Source organism: Ptychodera flava, chromosome 7 (genome assembly GCF_041260155.1).
Source record: "Ptychodera flava strain L36383 chromosome 7, AS_Pfla_20210202, whole genome shotgun sequence".
NCBI lineage: Eukaryota > Metazoa > Hemichordata > Enteropneusta > Ptychoderidae > Ptychodera > Ptychodera flava.
In genome coordinates, this window is record NC_091934.1 from 5,480,763 (window position 1) to 5,500,484 (window position 19,722).

Below are 19,722 nucleotides of genomic sequence, written 5' to 3' on the forward strand. Positions count from 1 at the left end.
AACAGCTCATACATATAGGACTGTCTGATTTCAATGCCAAATTTGGATAATCCCCTTGCTCTCTAAAATTATCGATCAAGAAGAAAACTTTGGATGGATGTCTAACCTGACCATACAGACACCGATTACACTCAGGTATTACACAATGTACCCTGTGCCGTTTTGCTCATAAGGGATAATGCTCTCCACACAAAGGTGCATGTACTGGTAATTCTATTTCAGGATCATTGACAGCAAAGTTAAAAAAAGCCCTAAGCAACTGTTGTCATCTATATTACTGTTTTAACACTCTCATTGTCACAAACTGTACACTTACTTTGCGGTCTGTGCCTTCGATCCACATTTTGTGTGGGATCTTTACCCTCTAAATACTGACTGAATGCTTTGTCAAGGACATGATTACATGCATTACAGATACACGTGTTAGCAGCTATGGCATAGTTTTTTTTCTAACCAATCAAGTATCTTTTTTCCCTTTTTAAGAGCAATTGCAAGACAATACGTCATCTGTCAAGGGTTGTATTTACAGACGCGTGCAGCTTATTCAAAAACAGTACACAGTTCTGTGAAATAAAGTGTGCAAAGCGCAAAATCCATTGCCCAAGTATTATGTCATCAAGAGGAAGGCTAACGCCCACCACCGGTGACGGGGGAACTTTGGTGGACTTTTGCTTACAGCCTGTCAACTTGTATTAAAGTAGTTGACCTTGACCCAAACACTTCTTCATTTTTAAATGTTTAATCATCATCATCATCGGAGCCTGAGGCCCCTATGATCTCACACGCTTCTTAACTGCTCTTCCACTCCGGGTTCTAAGTACATCTGTTTGTTTTCCCTGAGCTTCTGGCGTAGGCAGTGAGAGATTTTCAACGGTGGTTGTTGTCATTTTAAAGTGGGCGTTGACGTCTCCACTGAGTTTGGTGGACTGTGGACTGTGTGGACTATTTGGACTGTTTTTTACTAACAGTCTTCCATAAATGGCCTCGACTGTGGAAGTCATTAGTAATAAAATAAAAATAATAAAAATAAAATAAAATAAAGTAACTTGATCTGCTGACTCATCGTTGTCAAACATTGACAGATCCAGGGTCTTCCCCTCTGTTTTGTCTGGCCTTGACACAAATAATAGGTGTCTTTGGTTTCTTCTCAGAGTACAGCTTGGTGTTTGCACAATGTATGGGTATGGTGCTGTATCAGCTTGCAGTACCCTGGCTGAAGTTTTCATCCCTTTTCTCCATCCAATTTCACTTGGACGTTCTCTCCAGGTAACAGCTCTGGCAAACTTTTGCTCCGTGTCTTTTGTTAAATGCTTACTCGAATGTACCTTTTACCTTTTTATCTGCAGCTCTGACTAATTCCAAGTCAGGTTGTCTTGGCTCGAGTTTCGCTGCTATTGTAGACAGTAAGGTACGAATTTGGCGTCCCATCATCAGTTGACATGGGTTCATGCCAGTTGCTGCTATTGGAGTTGCTCGGTAGCTCATTAATGCAAGGAATACGTCATCCTGCTTTAGGATTTTCTTAGCGATGCACACTCCACTTTCGGCCTCCCCGTTGGATTGTGGTAATGCGGACTAGATGTGGTGCAGCGAAATCCATACTTTCTGCCGAGCTCTTGGAAATCTGTTGATGAATACTGCGGACCATCATCGAAGAATATTTCTTCTGGAATTCCCCATCTGACAAACAGATTTTGCAGTTTTCCAATTACTTGTTCGCTGGTTCTACTTGTCACATGTACGATTTCTAAGTATCTGCAAGTATATGCTGTAATAGTCATGACAAGCATATATTTCTTGTTGTTGAGATCGCATAGATCAACATCTATTTTCTGCCATGGTCTCTCTGGCAATGGCGTTGCAATCATCGGTTCCTTTCTCTGTGTTGGTTTATTTTCCATGCAGAATTTGCAATTAGCTATATCTTTCTTTTGATATCGCTGGTGATGCCTGGCCACCATACTGCATGGATTGCTCGTTCACGGCATTTTTTCACACCTTGATGTCCTCGTGTATTTTCTCCAGGACTTCATCTCCCGTTGTGGTTGGTATGACAATTCTGTCTTGATAGATGAGTTTGCCATCATTGAATGAAAGCTGGTTTCTCACTGATTAGTATTGTTAAATTTCGTCTGGCACTATTCTTGCTCGTTTTGGCCATCCTAGACTAGTATATTCTAGTATTAACCTGAGTTGTTCATCATCCATCATTGCTTGTCGGATTTCTTCCATCTTGTCTGGTGTTCCTGGTTCCGTTGCTTCCAGGTTATCGACATGCGCTTGTATTTCTCCTTATGTATCAGGGTTTTCTATGCACTGAATCGGATTCCTTGACAGTATGTCAGCTAATACTAATTCTTTTCCATGTACGTATACTGACTTTGCGTTGAATCGCATCAACCTGAGTAGTAAGCATTGACATCTTAGTGGTGCTTTGTCGATGTCTTGACTGTTGATCAGTGGTAGTAGTGGTTTGTGGTCGGTCTGTAGTATGAATGACTCTAGACCAGTGATGTATCGGGAGAATTTCTCACAAGCCCAAACGCCTGCTAAACACTCCTTTCGATTTGTGCGTACATCTTTCTTAGCAAGTTTATTAAGCACAGTTCTTATTACCCCATTTACCTGATTCATAGAAACATGCATTGTTAACAAATCCATGATGACTTCACGAATTTCATTTGTGTATCTACCCTCCTCAAATGTTACAATCTCATCATTATTACTCAAAGCTAGCTCCACTTCTAGATGATTCTTTTCTTTCTGTAGATCTTTAATTTCTAATTCTAATTGTGCAATGTTTTCTTCTTTTTCTGCTACTAGTTCATTTGCTTGCTTTCTCATGCAGTCTGTGCACCACACTTTCTTCCTTAGGGCCTCCCTTTCTGTCTGTAATATTTCAATTTTATCCTGAGCTTCATTTAAAGCAGCAATTTTATCATCTAGTTCTTTCTTGCATTTAGACGCATCTACTTCTTTATTCCTATTATTGGCTGTAAGTTCTTGCTTGAATTTCGTCTACTTCCTTTGACTTATCATTGTATTTTAATATAAGTGATTCTAGCTCCTGTTTTAACTGCTCTCTGTCTCTTATTTCAGGATCTAAGTTGGCCAGAAGTTGATTGTATTCATCCATTGTTTGCAAAATATCATTATACCGTGACTCCAAATCATTAATCTGCTGAATTAGCTCTTCGTTGTCATCTTCTATTTCACTAATTTTTCGCTTGAGTTCCCTATTTTGCCTAGCTACCACAGTAACTTGTGCCAAGGATCCACCTTCTCTTTCTTCACTCTGACTTGCTAACTCACTAGCCTGATGTGGAATAGCGAAGGCTTTCTTTAGATACTCCACCTTCCTTGGCACATTTTGGCCAACCAATAAACCAATTTGCAAATTTTAAAAAAGAAAATCGAAATGGAGCTAATTTTCAATTTTCAAATGGTTTTATCATCTTGATTATTAACTTTTAGGCCTATTTCTAAATTTAAAATCTTTGGGCCGAGATTGAAATATAGGAAACAGGTGTATACTGCTGTGAGGATGGCACTTTACGGCCATTCAAATTTCCCTCTGACAGACTCTCTTTCCCATAATGCGTATTGCCGATTTTTTCAATTTCCAATAGACCAAATGTCCGATTTTCCCATTTCATTTGGGGCGTGGCCCAGTATCTTTACATACTATGGTGGGAATAACTGTATCGAATTGGAACTAAGGCGTAACATTTATCTCAGTGTGACCAAATGTACTTGGGGCTTGGCATGGTTACGATAATGGCACAAGATACTTTTAAAAATTAACGGGAATAAGGGACTGGTCAGTTTCTTATGCAATGGAGGCCCCTTTATTCATGGGGGGTCACCCTGTTTTTCACTTCGGTGATGGGGTCACCTACTTTGAAATGCCCAAGAAGAGGGTCAGTGTGTTTTCAAATTTCGACACGGGCTCATACTTGCCTAAAATGCATCAAATGCATCGTGCTAGCCATGAATTTGATCATTTAGTTTCATTTTTTGGCGCGCCATTTGAGGTTATTACAAAAATACCGCAAACGATGCACGAGGACATTGGCGGAACGTATCGCTCGACGAGAAGCAGAGGCTGATGCGCGACGCCAATGTCCTAGTACATCCTTTGCGGTATTTTCATGATAACCTTATTATTATACATCTTACATTCTTCACTGGAATATCATATTTGTGTTGCTGTTGAAACGCAGCTATCTGTTGACGGGGTAGGGTGCATGGCTATGCAGGTCATCAAAAGGTCAACCCCGCCTTTTAATGACCGCATAGCGGCACATGCTAACCCGCCAACAATAGCTGCGTTTCTACAGCTACAAATTACCTGAGTAGTGACCGTTTAAGTGCAATGTCAACATTTTTTCTTCCGATTTATAGTGCAAATGGAGAACGCTATCTCAGACGGCTTCTGCAAGCTCTAAAGTGTGCGTACTACACACGTACGAGCGCGCTAGGCTGAACAAACTGTGACCAGTCCCTAACATCGTCTCACATACTGGACGACAAGCAAAAAAACCCCTGTTTTATGCGCTATCCATCAATGTCGAAACTTGTACGGTGTGAAAATTGTGACAGCCACCAGGCAAAGCAGAGTGCGACATCCACATTTAATTTTATCTGATGAATTTATTCATGATCAGCAGTCAATCTTTGTACGCAATGATGTTCTCTGTACAATGATCTAGGTACCCCGTCATAGTTTTTAAACCGTATGCCGGCCAACTTTATGTATTGCATACACAATCCTATCCAACGGAAACGGCGGTCACTGCCAGCGACGGACATTGATCAATGAAAGTACCCGGATGTTAATTTTGACGCGTACCATCACAAACTTTAGGGGTGTTTCGGATGATGTTACCAAAAAAATAATGATAATAACTTACAACAAAATGCAGTTAAAGCATAGACCCTCGAGAAAAACGGGACAGGCTACTCGATCGACTGCACAACGCCCGGTTCATAAACACTGCTTGGGGGTATACGGTAATAATGTTTTCGGATTACCAGCAAGTCTATTTTTAGAAAGAAAAGTGTTATGGATTGGTATGATTGCGATATTTTACAAACATTTTGAGAGGAATTCGTCAAAATGGGTTTAAAGTATTTTTACATATTAATAGCGAGCTTCGATGCAAATAGAAGTCTACAGGGAGTCGGTATGTTGCTGGGAAATGACAAATTTCGAATACAAATCCGAAACACATATCACTGCAGTTCAAGACTTAACAGCAGTTGACATCACAGAGTTGTTTACATTCTGCAATCGTCCGTGTATCTCCAAATATTCCCTCGTTTTTGCAGTTTTTAACCGTCAGAATATTTTCTGTGCGAGGAGTGCTCTATGACTAGGTAAAGTATATATGTTAACTAGGATCGTGGATATCGGAATCGGACATTTTCGAGTAAGCAAACTCGGTCCATATGTCTTTGTGTTATTCTCAAACCCTCAATTTATGTTAAAGAGATATAAACATTTATGATGCATGACATATATCGTTACATATAACTAGCTTTAAGTTCATATTGAAGCTAATGCAGCATTCCAAACTCCACACATAACAATTGTCCTTTGACATAGGACAAAATCTGTTAGATGTTGGTAGTTACTGATTAAACTTTAACAGAGTATCGATAAAACCTATAAAACAAATAGGGTGACAAAGTACAATTGTTAAGAAACATTTCTTAATGTAGTATTTGGGCGATTATCTGTGCTGGAGACCTCAACGGTGGAAACTGTCCAGGATGTCATCTATGGATTGGTTGGTGTTTGTCACCCGATCTTGCTAGGAGTATAAAAGACATACCAGCAGTCGGCGGGTGTGCACACCTTTAATACCGGAACCAGATATAAAGACGTCTTCGACCTCCCGTTTGATACTGCTGGAGACTTCTCTTTGTGTTTATCCGAAGGGTCCAACACAGACTTAGACAACCGCTCTGCATAGCATAGCTGCGGAGGCAAGAAACGTCAAGCTGGCCAGTGATTGAGCCAACGGGTAAAATCATCGGTAAGCACAAGCTTGATATATTGTGTGTGTGCATGAGTGCGTCAGAGTCGAGTCTACATGTACCAGGAAATACAATATTAATTCAAGATATTTGTTGGTGAGAACATTTTAAGGCAAAAACTTAGCTTTGATGACGAAATAAAGGACTGGATACAAAAATTAAGTTATCAATAGCTAAATTAAATTGTCGCCTGTAATACTTCCAGTAAATTTAACTGCTCTGCAAATGTCGAATGACAATCTGCCGACAAAAAGTTCAGCTTCATCCTTTTAAAAAGATTTCGTTAATCTATTTGTTTTCGAACAAGTGGATGATGAACTTAAAATACATGATACATTCATGAGACTTTGCCTAAAAGTGTCATGTACAGGCAAAGTATCTACACCACTTCCCTACCAGCAGTCATGATAACGGCACTCGTACGAAAGAGGAATGGCCTGATTATTTTTACATATTAACTACTTGATGCTATCTTTCCCATGATAGAATAGGGGGCTTGGTAGTATGCATCGCCGTCGCTAACATTTCCTTTTAAGGAAATGCATGATATCATTGCGTTTCACGTTTAAATCGATAAGGTCTCTATAGTGGCTCATATTTCAATAAATTATACTACATGACCAACTTTCTTACATCCATTTTGCCGATCGCATATGAATACGTTTTGACGTATGATGGAGGATATAGGTATTGCAAGTTCATGGCATGAGTTGATTATGGTGGCAAGGAGGCACTGGCATTGTAGGAAGTTGGGGGGCAGCACCAAGGTAGTCGTCCAAGTATTACAATGAATGCTGAGAGTTTGCTCTGAGTTTGATATCCAGAGGAATGCTTCGGCCAAGCGGTTGAATAGGAATGGTGTGGAGCGAGGGGAAGCACACGATCGAAGAAGAACAGCTCTTGCCATTTGAAGCTGAGGAGGTGCCAGTCCGCACAGGTGGAACGCAGGTTTAATGTCCACTTTTTTGAGGAGCGCAACCTGCAAAGTCTTTGTACTTTTCGACGGCATCGTCCACACGGGAGTAGGTGAGGGTGTAGTTTTCCTTGTTGATGTAGTGGTTGACGCTATCATCCCTTGGTTGCAATAGGTCCATGATTATGCGGTGGCTGCCTGATTATTTTAGGCCGAAGTCCAAGCGAGTTTACGACAAAGTTTGGCAGTGGTGGCACGGTAAATGGGCCAATTGTGTGGCCGAGGTGCAGTTCTCGTGTCATTGCATTGGTGACAGCATCAGGATTGATCATTGCTGACTGGCGTTTCGAGTGTAACGTGGTGCGTCGTTCCCGCTGAAGCCGATGTCAGCACCACGGGTGAGATTGTTGGTGAGACTGGCTGTAAATTGTTCATGCGAGGTGGTGGTGCAGGGCAGCTGAGAGCTTAGTGAGATGATTGGTGTTGTCGGCTGCCTGTCAGTACCATAAAATTGAGTATGCACATGGCTAGTCGGATAGGCAGTTAGGGAGCGTTCAGTTTTTACGGCTGGGGGGCGGCAAAATCTTGTCGCCGGTGTTCAAAAAAATATAGACCCCCCTGCATTTTTCGTGAAAAAAAAGATGACCCCCCCTTTGTCAGACGAAAAAAATTGATGACCCCCCCCTCCTGCTTAAAAATAACTAAAACCATACGTCAAATTTACCCACATGGTTGGATTTGAACTCCGGTACGCCGCGCACTTTATTCGTGTAGCAGAGATGACAGTGCACAAACTTCTCAGCCACATCCATTGAAAAGTCTGTTAATTAGGACGACTGTAAGGCAATTTTAACTTCATTTCAATAGACAACTCATGTCCATGGACATTGTATAAAGTGAACTTTATTGGAGTGGTTCGCCAAAGGCAGCCCTCCGGTTAAGAGGGTCATGGGCCATTACGTAAAGTCAACTTTATTCTAGTGGGCCACCGGTACCACCGGTAAAGAGGGTCGATCATGGCTATTGCATAAAGTAGACTTTACTGGACAGGGCTGCTGAAGGCGCACGGCCATTAAGATTGCCGTGGGGTATTACATAAAGTCAATTTATTGGAGTGGGCCGCCGGTAAAGAGGGTCGATCATGGCCATTGCATGAAGTAAACCTAATTGGAGTGGGCCGCCAAAGGCGTCTGCTTGTTAAGAGGGTCATGGGTAATACATAATGTATATTTATGTAGTGGGCAGCCGAAGGCGGCCCGCCGGTAAAGAGGGTCAATCATGGCAATGGCATAAAGTGAACTTTATGTTGGTATTATGTTTTTCAAAATGTGGTGACCCCCCTTTTCTTACCAGTGAAAAAGCGATGACCCCCCCCCCTTTGCGGATTCCAAAATTTTGATGACCCCCCCTGGATTTTGCCGCCCCCCCGGCCGTAAAAACTGAACGGTACCTTAGGCAGTCCACATTCATTTCAGAAACACGTGGGTAACATGTGTATAGGCCGAAATATTTAAATGAGCTAGCCATTCACATACATGTGAACGAATGGTTATACATGTACATGTGAACGAATGGTTATTTTGAATCCACTCACATGTATGTGAACGAATGGTTATTTTGAATGACAGGGTCATCCTGACAGAAAAAGAGCATCATGAAAAGTACTAATTTGACACTGGATTTTACTTTTACTGATGTTGCTGTGATGAATTTGGTAGACACTGTTTCATTTGCATATTTGCAAGGTGTAAGCAAATATCAAATAAGTGAAATCAAGTCCAGTGAAATCAAGTACTTTTACACAGGCTCTTTCAGTGAATTATATGATACAATTGGTTGGATATGTAATTTAACCATATTTGGCCTAAAACTAAGCCAGGCCAAACAGAGTTAAAAGCAGCTCTGACTCACCTGAACACGGCAAACACAAGCAGACTCACCTTTCTAAACGCTAAAAATAAAAGCACAAAACATATATGTACGTCTGATGACCAATTTAACAAATGTTTTTTGGTTAAACAAATTCATAGACAAAGGCAAAAGTGATTTAGTCCATGATTAGTTAACGTTTTTAAATGAGTTCATTAAGCCCTGGCCAAGTCTCGTCTTTCATGTCCTATTTTGTTTTGAAATTTGACATCGAAGACTTCTTTAGATAAGTCATGATTATTCTTGCCGAATTTCATGCACACTGAAATGAAAGAGAAGAAGAGAATGAACTTAGCAACATTTCTTAAGACAACAAATTTACAATATAGTTTCAGAACAAGTGTGTGATTTATTACATACACATAGAGGAATTTATCACATGCATCTTTGCGGGTGCAAAATTAACACATTGAAAGTGTAACATATCTAGAAATGTATTGGACTAGTCTTGTGTACATTGTATTGACTTGACTAGTTGCCACAGCTACCAGTCTGATTAATTTACGTACTCATTACAGACTCGTCATATCATTACAAAGTGAGGACCTCATAATTCATAATTTGAATCAATACAAGAAATTATGTTAATACATGTAACTTACAAGTTATAGAATCAATTAAAAATTACTCGATGCAATGCTTCTTACCTGGCAATATAATATTAAAAATGGAATTTAAAGTAACCATGTATAAAAGAAGGGAAAAAAATGCAACTAAAACCAGGAGGTACAAACAATCATAAGTTTACATAGCCATGTTCATCCTACGATCTAGCTATGTTTTTATTAAACATTTTTATTTCGCTTATTTTTTTTGCATACCCCAGTAAATTGAAAGCGAGCGAGAAATTCATCTGAAAAAGCTTATTGAGCCAATTTTGCAATGTGAATAATAACAGGCACAACTCGTTATCTGATTGACTTCTAGTACGGGTGAGGCTCACATCTGCACGATCATCAGCAGTGCACACTGAAGTCAACGCACCATCATTTGTCCATAGTCTGAAGTCACACAGACATAGCAATGTATCGATACGTGAATTACGTGTTAATCTTTCCTTGAGGTAAAAGGTATTCGGAATCAAAATGTCTACCTCGTGAGCTTTATAAGAGTATTTTTCATGGTAACATTACAGAATTTAAGGAGTTTACCGTCATTTTGCAGTTTTTGAACTGACGTTTCGATGATAAATGTTAGACAAGGGAAAAATATGCAAATCGGCAGCTGTGAATTACGAAAACGCTAATGGCAGTGTTTTTGCACTGAGTGAGACCACGGACGTTACTATTTTTGTTCCATGAGTGAGACTGTCAGTTCAAGACGAAGATTAAACTAAACTTAAGCGTTGTTCAAGCCCAGTTTTTGTTTTGAGTTAATGGCTACACTGTACTCCTCCCTCCGTCCTGTCCAGGTATACTTACAGATACTTGATTTCGATCCCATCAAGCTCAGGTTAAAAATGTCGGCCATATACAAAACCAAGCTTCCCAGGAAAACATCGATGTGCAGAGAAAAGCCTTTCTATAAGACATACTGATTTTGTAATTGCCTTTTATAAAAATTCATTTCAAATACTTACCGGATGAATGGAAAATTATTGTCCTGGCGACTTGCTTCCTCGGTCACTATCATCTAACACTGTCTCGGGGGAAATACATTTTACCTTCATGCCCACTGAAACATTATCACTTAGACCTAACTCACTTGCTGTTTTGACTAAAAATGTGTCATCAATGGGGAATTGGGAAAAATGACTGTAAAAATCCCTCGTTTCTTTTTGAATGGAGAGGAATTAAACCAATTCTAACTATATTTAAGGGATAGTTTGTAATTTCATAATTTAGGCAGACATTTTGTCCTTTGTACATTGACTACAGGTTTTTCTCTCTTTTCAGAATCATGTTAGCCAGTATTGCTAATGTTATTCTATTTTCTAAAGCATGTTCAATGTCCAGTGTTCACAACCTGTATTATGTACAGTCAGCATTTTTGTGCTTGGACTTGTTGCAGGCATGTTTCGTGTAAGCTCAGCTGTAATTGCATAATAGGCTGATTTTAAATTATTGACAGTTTTTGACATATTAAAATACTGCTTGTGAAGAATGTCCCTAGTATTTGCACCGTATCGTAAAATGAGAGTGCCGTTACTGCATTGTACAATGCCTCCTGATTTCACAGTAGAAAATGAGGTGTGGTGACCAAAAATCTTTGCTATTTCCAATTTCAAAAATGTAGCTGACCTCTCAGTGTAAAATTCTAAAGGCCTGTCATTATTACCTTTTTCTTTATAAAGTTCTGAGATCTGTTCCATGTAGTGAGACTTTACTTCCGTTAAGAGAAGTGGCTCTCTATTGACAAGCTTTTTACAGACTAATAGACTAGACTTGCCCTAGAAATAGCAACTTCTTCAATATCTCCTCAAATTACATCATTGATTTTTGGTTTCAAAGATTCATTTATCTTTATAAGACTATTATCATCAGAAACATGACCATGCTGTTTTTGTTTGAGAGCATTGGTGAAACAATAGAGTTTCATATAACAGCTCATACATATAGGACTGTCTGATTTCAATGCCAAATTTGGATAATCCCCTTGCTCTCTAAAATTATCGATCAAGAAGAAAACTTTGGATGGATGTCTAACCTGACCATACAGACACCGATTACACTCAGGTATTACACAATGTACCCTGTGCCGTTTTGCTCATAAGGGATAATGCTCTCCACACAAAGGTGCATGTACTGGTAATTCTATTTCAGGATCATTGACAGCAAAGTTAAAAAAAGCCCTAAGCAACTGTTTGTCATCTATATTACTTGTTTTTAACACTCTCATTGTCACAAACTGTACACTTACTTTGCGGTCTGTGCCTTCGATCCACATTTTGTGTGGGATCTTTACCCTCTAAATACTGACTGAATGCTTTGTCAAGGACATGATTACATGCATTACAGATACACGTGTTAGCAGCTATGGCATAGTTTTTTTTCTAACCAATCAAGTATCTTTTTTCCCTTTTTAAGAGCAATTGCAAGACAATACGTCATCTGTCAAGGGTTGTATTTACAGACGCGTGCAGCTTATTCAAAAACAGTACACAGTTCTGTGAAATAAAGTGTGCAAAGCGCAAAATCCATTGCCCAAGTATTATGTCATCAAGAGGAAGGCTAACGCCCACCACCGGTGACGGGGGAACTTTGGTGGACTTTTGCTTACAGCCTGTCAACTTGTATTAAAGTAGTTGACCTTGACCCCAAACACTTCTTCATTTTTAAATGTTTAATCATCATCATCATCGGAGCCTGAGGCCCCTATGATCTCACACGCTTCTTAACTGCTCTTCCACTCCGGGTTCTAAGTACATCTGTTTGTTTTCCCTGAGCTTCTGGCGTAGGCAGTGAGAGATTTTCAACGGTGGTTGTTGTCATTTTAAAGTGGGCGTTGACGTCTCCACTGAGTTTGGTGGACTGTGGACTGTGTGGACTATTTGGACTGTTTTTACTAACAGTCTTCCATAAATGGCCTCGACTGTGGAAGTCATTAGTAATAAAATAAAATAATAAAAATAAAATAAAATAAAGTAACTTGATCTGCTGACTCATCGTTGTCAAACATTGACAGATCAGGGTCTTCCCCTCTGTTTTGTCTGGCCTTGACACAAATAATAGGTGTCTTTGGTTTCTTCTCAGAGTACAGCTTGGTGTTTGCACAATGTATGGGTATGGTGCTGTATCAGCTTGCAGTACCCTGGCTGAAGTTTTTCATCCCTTTTCTCCATCCAATTTCACTTGGACGTTCTCTCCAGGTAACAGCTCTGGCAAACTTTGGCTCCGTGTCTTTTGTTAAATGCTTACTCGAATGTACCTTTTACCTTTTTATCTGCAGCTCTGACTAATTCCAAGTCAGGTTGTCTTGGCTCGAGTTTCGCTGCTATTGTAGACAGTGTGGTACGAATTTGGCGTCCCATCATCAGTTGACATGGGTTCATGCCAGTTGCTGCTATTGGAGTTGCTCGGTAGCTCATTAATGCAAGGAATACGTCATCCTGCTTTAGGATTTTCTTAGCGATGCACACTCCACTTTCGGCCTCCCCGTTGGATTGTGGTAATGCGGACTAGATGTGGTGCAGCGAAATCCATACTTTCTGCCGAGCTCTTGGAAATCTGTTGATGAATACTGCGGACCATCATCGAAGAATATTTCTTCTGGAATTCCCCATCTGACAAACAGATTTTGCAGTTTTCCAATTACTTGTTCGCTGGTTCTACTTGTCACATGTACGATTTCTAAGTATCTGCAAGTATATGCTGTAATAGTCATGACAAGCATATATTTCTTGTTGTTGAGATCGCATATATCAACATCTATTTCTGCCATGGTCTCTCTGGCAATGGCGTTGCAATCATCGGTTCTTTCTCTGTGTTGGTTTATTTTCCATGCAGAATTTGCAATTAGCTATATCTTTCTTTTGATATCGCTGGTGATGCCTGGCCACCATACTGCATGGATTGCTCGTTCACGGCATTTTTTTCACACCTTGATGTCCTCGTGTATTTTCTCCAGGACTTCATCTCCCGTTGTGGTTGGTATGACAATTCTGTCTTGATAGATGATTTGCCATCATTGAATGAAAGCTGGTTTCTCACTGATTAGTATTGTTAAATTTCGTCTGGCACTATTCTTGCTCGTTTTGGCCATCCTAGACTAGTATATTCTAGTATTAACCTGAGTTGTTCATCATCCATCATTGCTTGTCGGATTTCTTCCATCTTGTCTGGTGTTCCTGGTTCCGTTGCTTCCAGGTTATCGACATGCGCTTGTATTTCTCCTTATGTATCAGGGTTTTCTATGCACTGAATCGGATTCTTGACAGTATGTCAGCTAATACTAATTCTTTTCCATGTACGTATACTGACTTTGCGTTGAATCGCATCAACCTGAGTAGTAAGCATTGACATCTTAGTGGTGCTTTGTCGATGTCTTGACTGTTGATCAGTGGTAGTAGTGGTTTGTGGTCAGTCTGTAGTATGAATGACTCTAGACCAGTGATGTATCGGGAGAATTTCTCACAAGCCCAAACGCCTGCTAAACACTCCTTTTCGATTTGTGCGTACCACTGTTTGGAAGTTTATTAAGCACAGTTCTTATTACCCCATTTACCTGATTCATAGAAACATGCATTGTTAACAAATCCATGATGACTTCACGAATTTCATTTGTGTATCTACCCTCCTCAAATGTTACAATCTCATCATTATTACTCAAAGCTAGCTCCACTTCTAGATGATTCTTTTCTTTCTGTAGATCTTTAATTTCTAATTCTAATTGTGCAATGTTTTCTTCTTTTTCTGCTACTAGTTCATTTGCTTGCTTTCTCATGCAGTCTCTGTACCACACTTTCTTTCTTAGGGCCTCCTTTTCTGTCTGTAATATTTCAATTTTATCCTGAGCTTCATTTAAAGCAGCAATTTTATCATCTAGTTCTTTCTTGCATTTAGACGCATCTACTTCTTTATTCCTATTATTGGCTGTAAGTTCTTTTAATTTCTCATGTACTTTCTTTGACTTATCATTGTATTTTAATTTAAGTGATTCTAGCTCCTGTTTTAACTGCTCTCTGTCTCTTATTTCAGGATCTAAGTTGGCCAGAAGTTGATTGTATTCATCCATTGTTTGCAAAATATCATTATACCGTGACTCCAAATCATTAATCTGCTGAATTAGCTCTTCGTTGTCATCTTCTATTTCACTAATTTTTCGCTTGAGTTCCCTATTTTGCCTAGCTACCACAGTAACTTGTGCTGAGGATCCACCTTCTCTTTCTTCACTCTGACTTGCTAACTCACTAACCTGATGTGGAATAGCGAAGGCTTTCTTTAGATACTCCAGAATCCGTGGCACAATTCGGCCAACCAATAAACCAATTTGCATTTTAAAAAAGAAAATCGAAATGGAGCTAATTTTCAATTTTCAAATGGTTTTATCATCTTGATTATTAACTTTTAGGCCTATTTCTAAATTTAAAATCTTTGGGCCGAGATTGAAATATAGGAAACAGGTGTTTACTGCTGTGAGGATGGCACTTTACGGCCATTCAAATTTCCCTCTGACAGACTCTCTTTCCCATAATGCGTATTGCCGATTTTTTTCAATTTCCAATAGACCAAATGTCCGATTTTCCCATTTCATTTGGGGCGTGGCCCAGTATCTTTACATACTATGGTGGGAATAACTGTATCGAATTGGAACTAAGGCGTAACATTTATCTCAGTGTGACCAAATGTACTTGGGGCTTGGCATGGTTACGATAATTGGCACAAGATACTTTTAAAAATTAACGGGAATAAGGGACTGGTCAGTTTCTTATGCAATGGAGGCCCCTGGATTCATGGGGGTCACCCTGTTTTTCACTTCGGTGATGGGGTCACCTACATTGAAATGCCCAAGAAGGGGTCAGTGTGTTTTCAAATTTCGACACGGGCTCATACTTGCCTAAAATGCATCAAATGCATCGTGCTAGCCATGAATTTGATCATTTAGTTTCATTTTTTGGCGCGCCATTTGAGGTTATTACAAAAATACCGCAAACGATGCACGAGTACATTGGCGGAACGTATCGCTCGACGCAAAGCAGAGGCTGATGTGCGACGCCAATGTCCTAGTACATCCTTTGCGGTATTTTTATGATAACCTTATTATTATACATCTTACATTCTTCACTGGAATATCATATTTGTCTTGCTGTTGAAACGCAGCTATCTGTTGACGGGGTAGGATGCATGGCTATGCAGGTCATCAAAAGGTCAACCCCGCCTTTTAATGACCGCATAGAGGCGCATGCTAACCCGCCAACAATAGCTGCGTTTCTACAGCTACAAATTACCTGAGTAGTGACCGTTTAAGTGCAATGTCAACATTTTTTCTTCCGATTTATAGTGCAAATGGAGAACGCTATCTCAGACGGCTTCTGCAAGCTCTAAAGTGTGCGTACTACACACGTACGAGCGCGCTAGGCTGAACAAACTGTGACCAGTCCCTAACATCGTCTCACATACTGGACGACAAGCAAAAAAACCCCTGTTTTATGCGCTATCCATCAATGTCGAAACTTGTACGGTGTAAAATTGTGACAGCCACCAGGCAAAGCAGAGTGCAACATCCACATTTAATTTTATCTGATGAATTTATTCATGATCAGCAGTCAATCTTTGTACGCAATGATGTTCTCTGTACAATGATCTAGGTACCCCGTCATAGTTTTTAAACCGTATGCCGGCCAACTTTATGTATTGCATACACAATCCTATCCAAATCTTGACCTTGAAGGCGACGATATTATGTTTGAAACAGTATCGTCTTACACTTCATTCCCCGATTAAAAAATAGACAGTAGAGGAGAACTCCACCCCCTCCACTCTCCATAATTAAATCGGCGCAATTTGTAGCGCAATAAGGCCATCGCGCCAATGGAAACAATACTTTTGCTACGTGCAATTGTGCCAAACGGAGTTAGGTGTTGCTATGAATGATAGGGCTGGCAGATTTTTTCAATTAAGCACAGAATAGCAACCAAATTACTTGTCAGCTTGAAAGAAAAAAGTGTGATGTTGGCTTAGTGTGAAATACGTTCAAATTATGAACAGAAATTAAGTTTATGAAATCGAATTTAGGACGATCGGCGCTTGGTGGTCTCCGTTTTTAAAGTGCACCATTCCTAGTCTGCCCTGCGTTCAGTGATACCGGGAGATGACATCGGACCTGTGCCCCTGCAACTTTCAGTGACCTTTCAAGAGTACACCGCTCACAAAACAAAGTCTATCGCTCTAAATACATCGTTATCATTGTACATTATACCATATAACGAGAATAAAAATTCGGGCATGACATCTGTGATTTAATTTCAAACTTCAAACTTATACTCATGGATAGAACGGTAAAATTTCGCACTTGGTTGCAAACACATGTTTGTGGTAAATCACGGTTATATAGGGGAAAGGGTGACCGTCATCGTTTCATTACCAGAAAGTCGCAATGAAATGTTACCGTCACAGAGTGTTGGTAGACAAGTTTGCTATAGATTGGGAATGTGGATGCGCTATCCAATCATGCGATCACTAAGTATGAAGCAATCATACTGAAAGTCTAAGCCGAAATGGCAAAGTAAAATATTATTGGCTGATAATTTTGTGCAATTATCGTTACCAAGCCCGCCCAATGACATTTGGTCACGTGAGACAAATGTTACACCTTTATTCCAACTCGATACAATTATTTCCGCCATGGTATCCAAAGGTGCTGCAGCTACGCCCCAAATGAAAGAGGAAAATTGGTTACTTTGTATATTGGAAATTGAAAAAAAATTGAAATAGTACATTGTTGGAAATAGAGTTTGTCGGAGGATAATTTTGATGGCCGCAAAGTGCCATCCTCCCAGCAGTATGTACCTTTGTCCTACACTTCAATCTCAGACAAAGTATTTTAAATTTAAAAATGGGCCTAAAACTTAATAACCAAGATGAAAACCGTTTGAAAATTAAAAATTGCCTCCATTTCGATTTTCTTTTCTGAAGGTGCAAATTGCTTTATTCGTTGGCCGAAATGTGACACGGATACTCCACCTTCCTTGACTCCTGTCTATTGCTATTCAGTTTCACCACAGTTTCATACACATGTTTTGCTTTTTGGTACAGGGTGACATCATGAGCACCGCCATCTCGAATTTGATCAAACTTTTCCCTCAGAGTGGTAGCTAAATTCTTTACAGACATCTGTTTTTTGTTTTTTTTAATTCTTGGAAAACTGAATAAATTTCTCCATTTTTAATTTCTGCTTCACTCTCCATTTTTGTGTCTAGAAAAAGTTGAAAAAAGAATACATTTGTTCCTAATCATTAAAAAAATGGCAAGGCTACAATAATATCATATCATTTTATATGTAATATTTTAATCTCATGGCAGATAGTTATTTAAAAAGAACTGAATCTCTGAATAATGACAATATTACTAGTACAAACCAGCTGGTATACAGAGATACACTACACAGATAGTGACACACAGGTCAGATCAGCTTGCAACTTTGATGATCGATTTATGACACAAAACTTTTATTTTTGATAATGAAAATGCTCAAAATGGAGCCGCATATTAAACTTCTGGATCATTATTTGCCTAAAACCTGAAAAAATAACAAGCGGTAACGGCGGTCACAGCCAGTGCCAGCGACGGTCATTGATCAATGAAAGTACCCGGATGTTAATTTTGACGAGTACCATCACAAACTTTGGGGGTGTTTCGGATGATGTAACCAAAAAAATAAAGAAAATAACTTACAACAAAATGCAGTTAAAAATAGACCCTCGAGAAAAACGGGACAGGCAACTGCCGTAAAGATCAAAGGACTTGGATTAGCATAGTACGATCCGACTTGGAATAAGTGTTAATGGATCGGGGACGGAATGAAGCTGGACCCGATCGACTGCACAACGTCCGGTTCATAAACACTGCTTGCGGGTATACGGTAATAATGTTTTCGGATTACAAGTTAGTTCGGATTACCAGCACGTCTATTTTCAGAAAGAAAAGTGTTACAAACATTTTGAGAGGAATTCGTCAAAATGGGTTTAAAGTATTTTTTACATATTAGTAGTGAGCTTCGATGCAAATAGAAGTCTACAGGGAGTCGGTATGTTGCTGGGAAGTGACAAAATTCCGAATACAAATCCGAAACACATATCACTGCAGTTTAAGACTTAACAGCAGTTGATATCACAGAGTTGTTTACATTCTGCAATCGTCCGTGTATCTCCAAATATTCCCTCGTTTTTGCAGTTTTTAACTGTCAGAATATTTTCTGTGCGAGGAGTGCTCTATGACTAGGTAAAGTATATATGTTAACTAGGATCGTGGATATCGGAATCGGACATTTTCGAGTAAGCAAACTCGGTCCATATGTCTTTGTGTTATTCTCATACCCTCAATTTATGTTAAAGAGATATAAACATTTATGATGCATGGCTTATATCGTTACATAAAACTAGCTTTAAGTTCATATTTAAGCTAATGCAGCATTCCAAACTCCACACATAACAATTGTCCTTTGACATAGGACAAAATCTGTTAAATGTTGGGTAGTTACTGATTAAACTTTAATAGAGTATTGATAAAACCTATAAAACAAATAGGGTGACATTGTAACTGCAACCTTTAAAGTACAATTGTTAAGAAACATTTCTTAATGTAGTATTTGGGCGATTATCTGTGCTGGAGACCTTAACGGTGGAAGCTGTCCAGGATGTCATCTTTGGATTGGTTGGTGTTTGTCACCTGATCTTGCTAGGAGTGTAAAAGACATACCAGCAGTGCGGCGGGTGTGCACACCTTTAATACCGGAACCAGATATAGAGACGTCTTCGACCTCCCGTTTGATACTGCTGGAGACTTCTCTATGTGCTTATCCGAAGGGTCCAACACAGACTTAGACAACCGCTCTGCATAGCATAGCTGTGGAGGCAAGACACGTCAAGCTTGGCCAGTGATTGAGCCAATGGGTAAAATCATCGGTGAGCACAAGCTTGATATATTGTGTGTGTGCATGAGTGCGTCTACATGGTATCAGGAAATACAATATTAATTCAAGATATTTCTTGGTGAGAACATTTTAAGGCAAAAATTTAGCTTTGATTACGAAATAAAGGACTGGATACAAAAATTAAGTTATCAATAGCTAAATTAAATTGTCGCCTGTAGTACATCCAGTAAATTTAACTGCTCTGCAAATGTCGAATGACAATCTGCCGACAAAAAGTTCAGCTTCATCCTTTTAAAAAGATTTCGTTA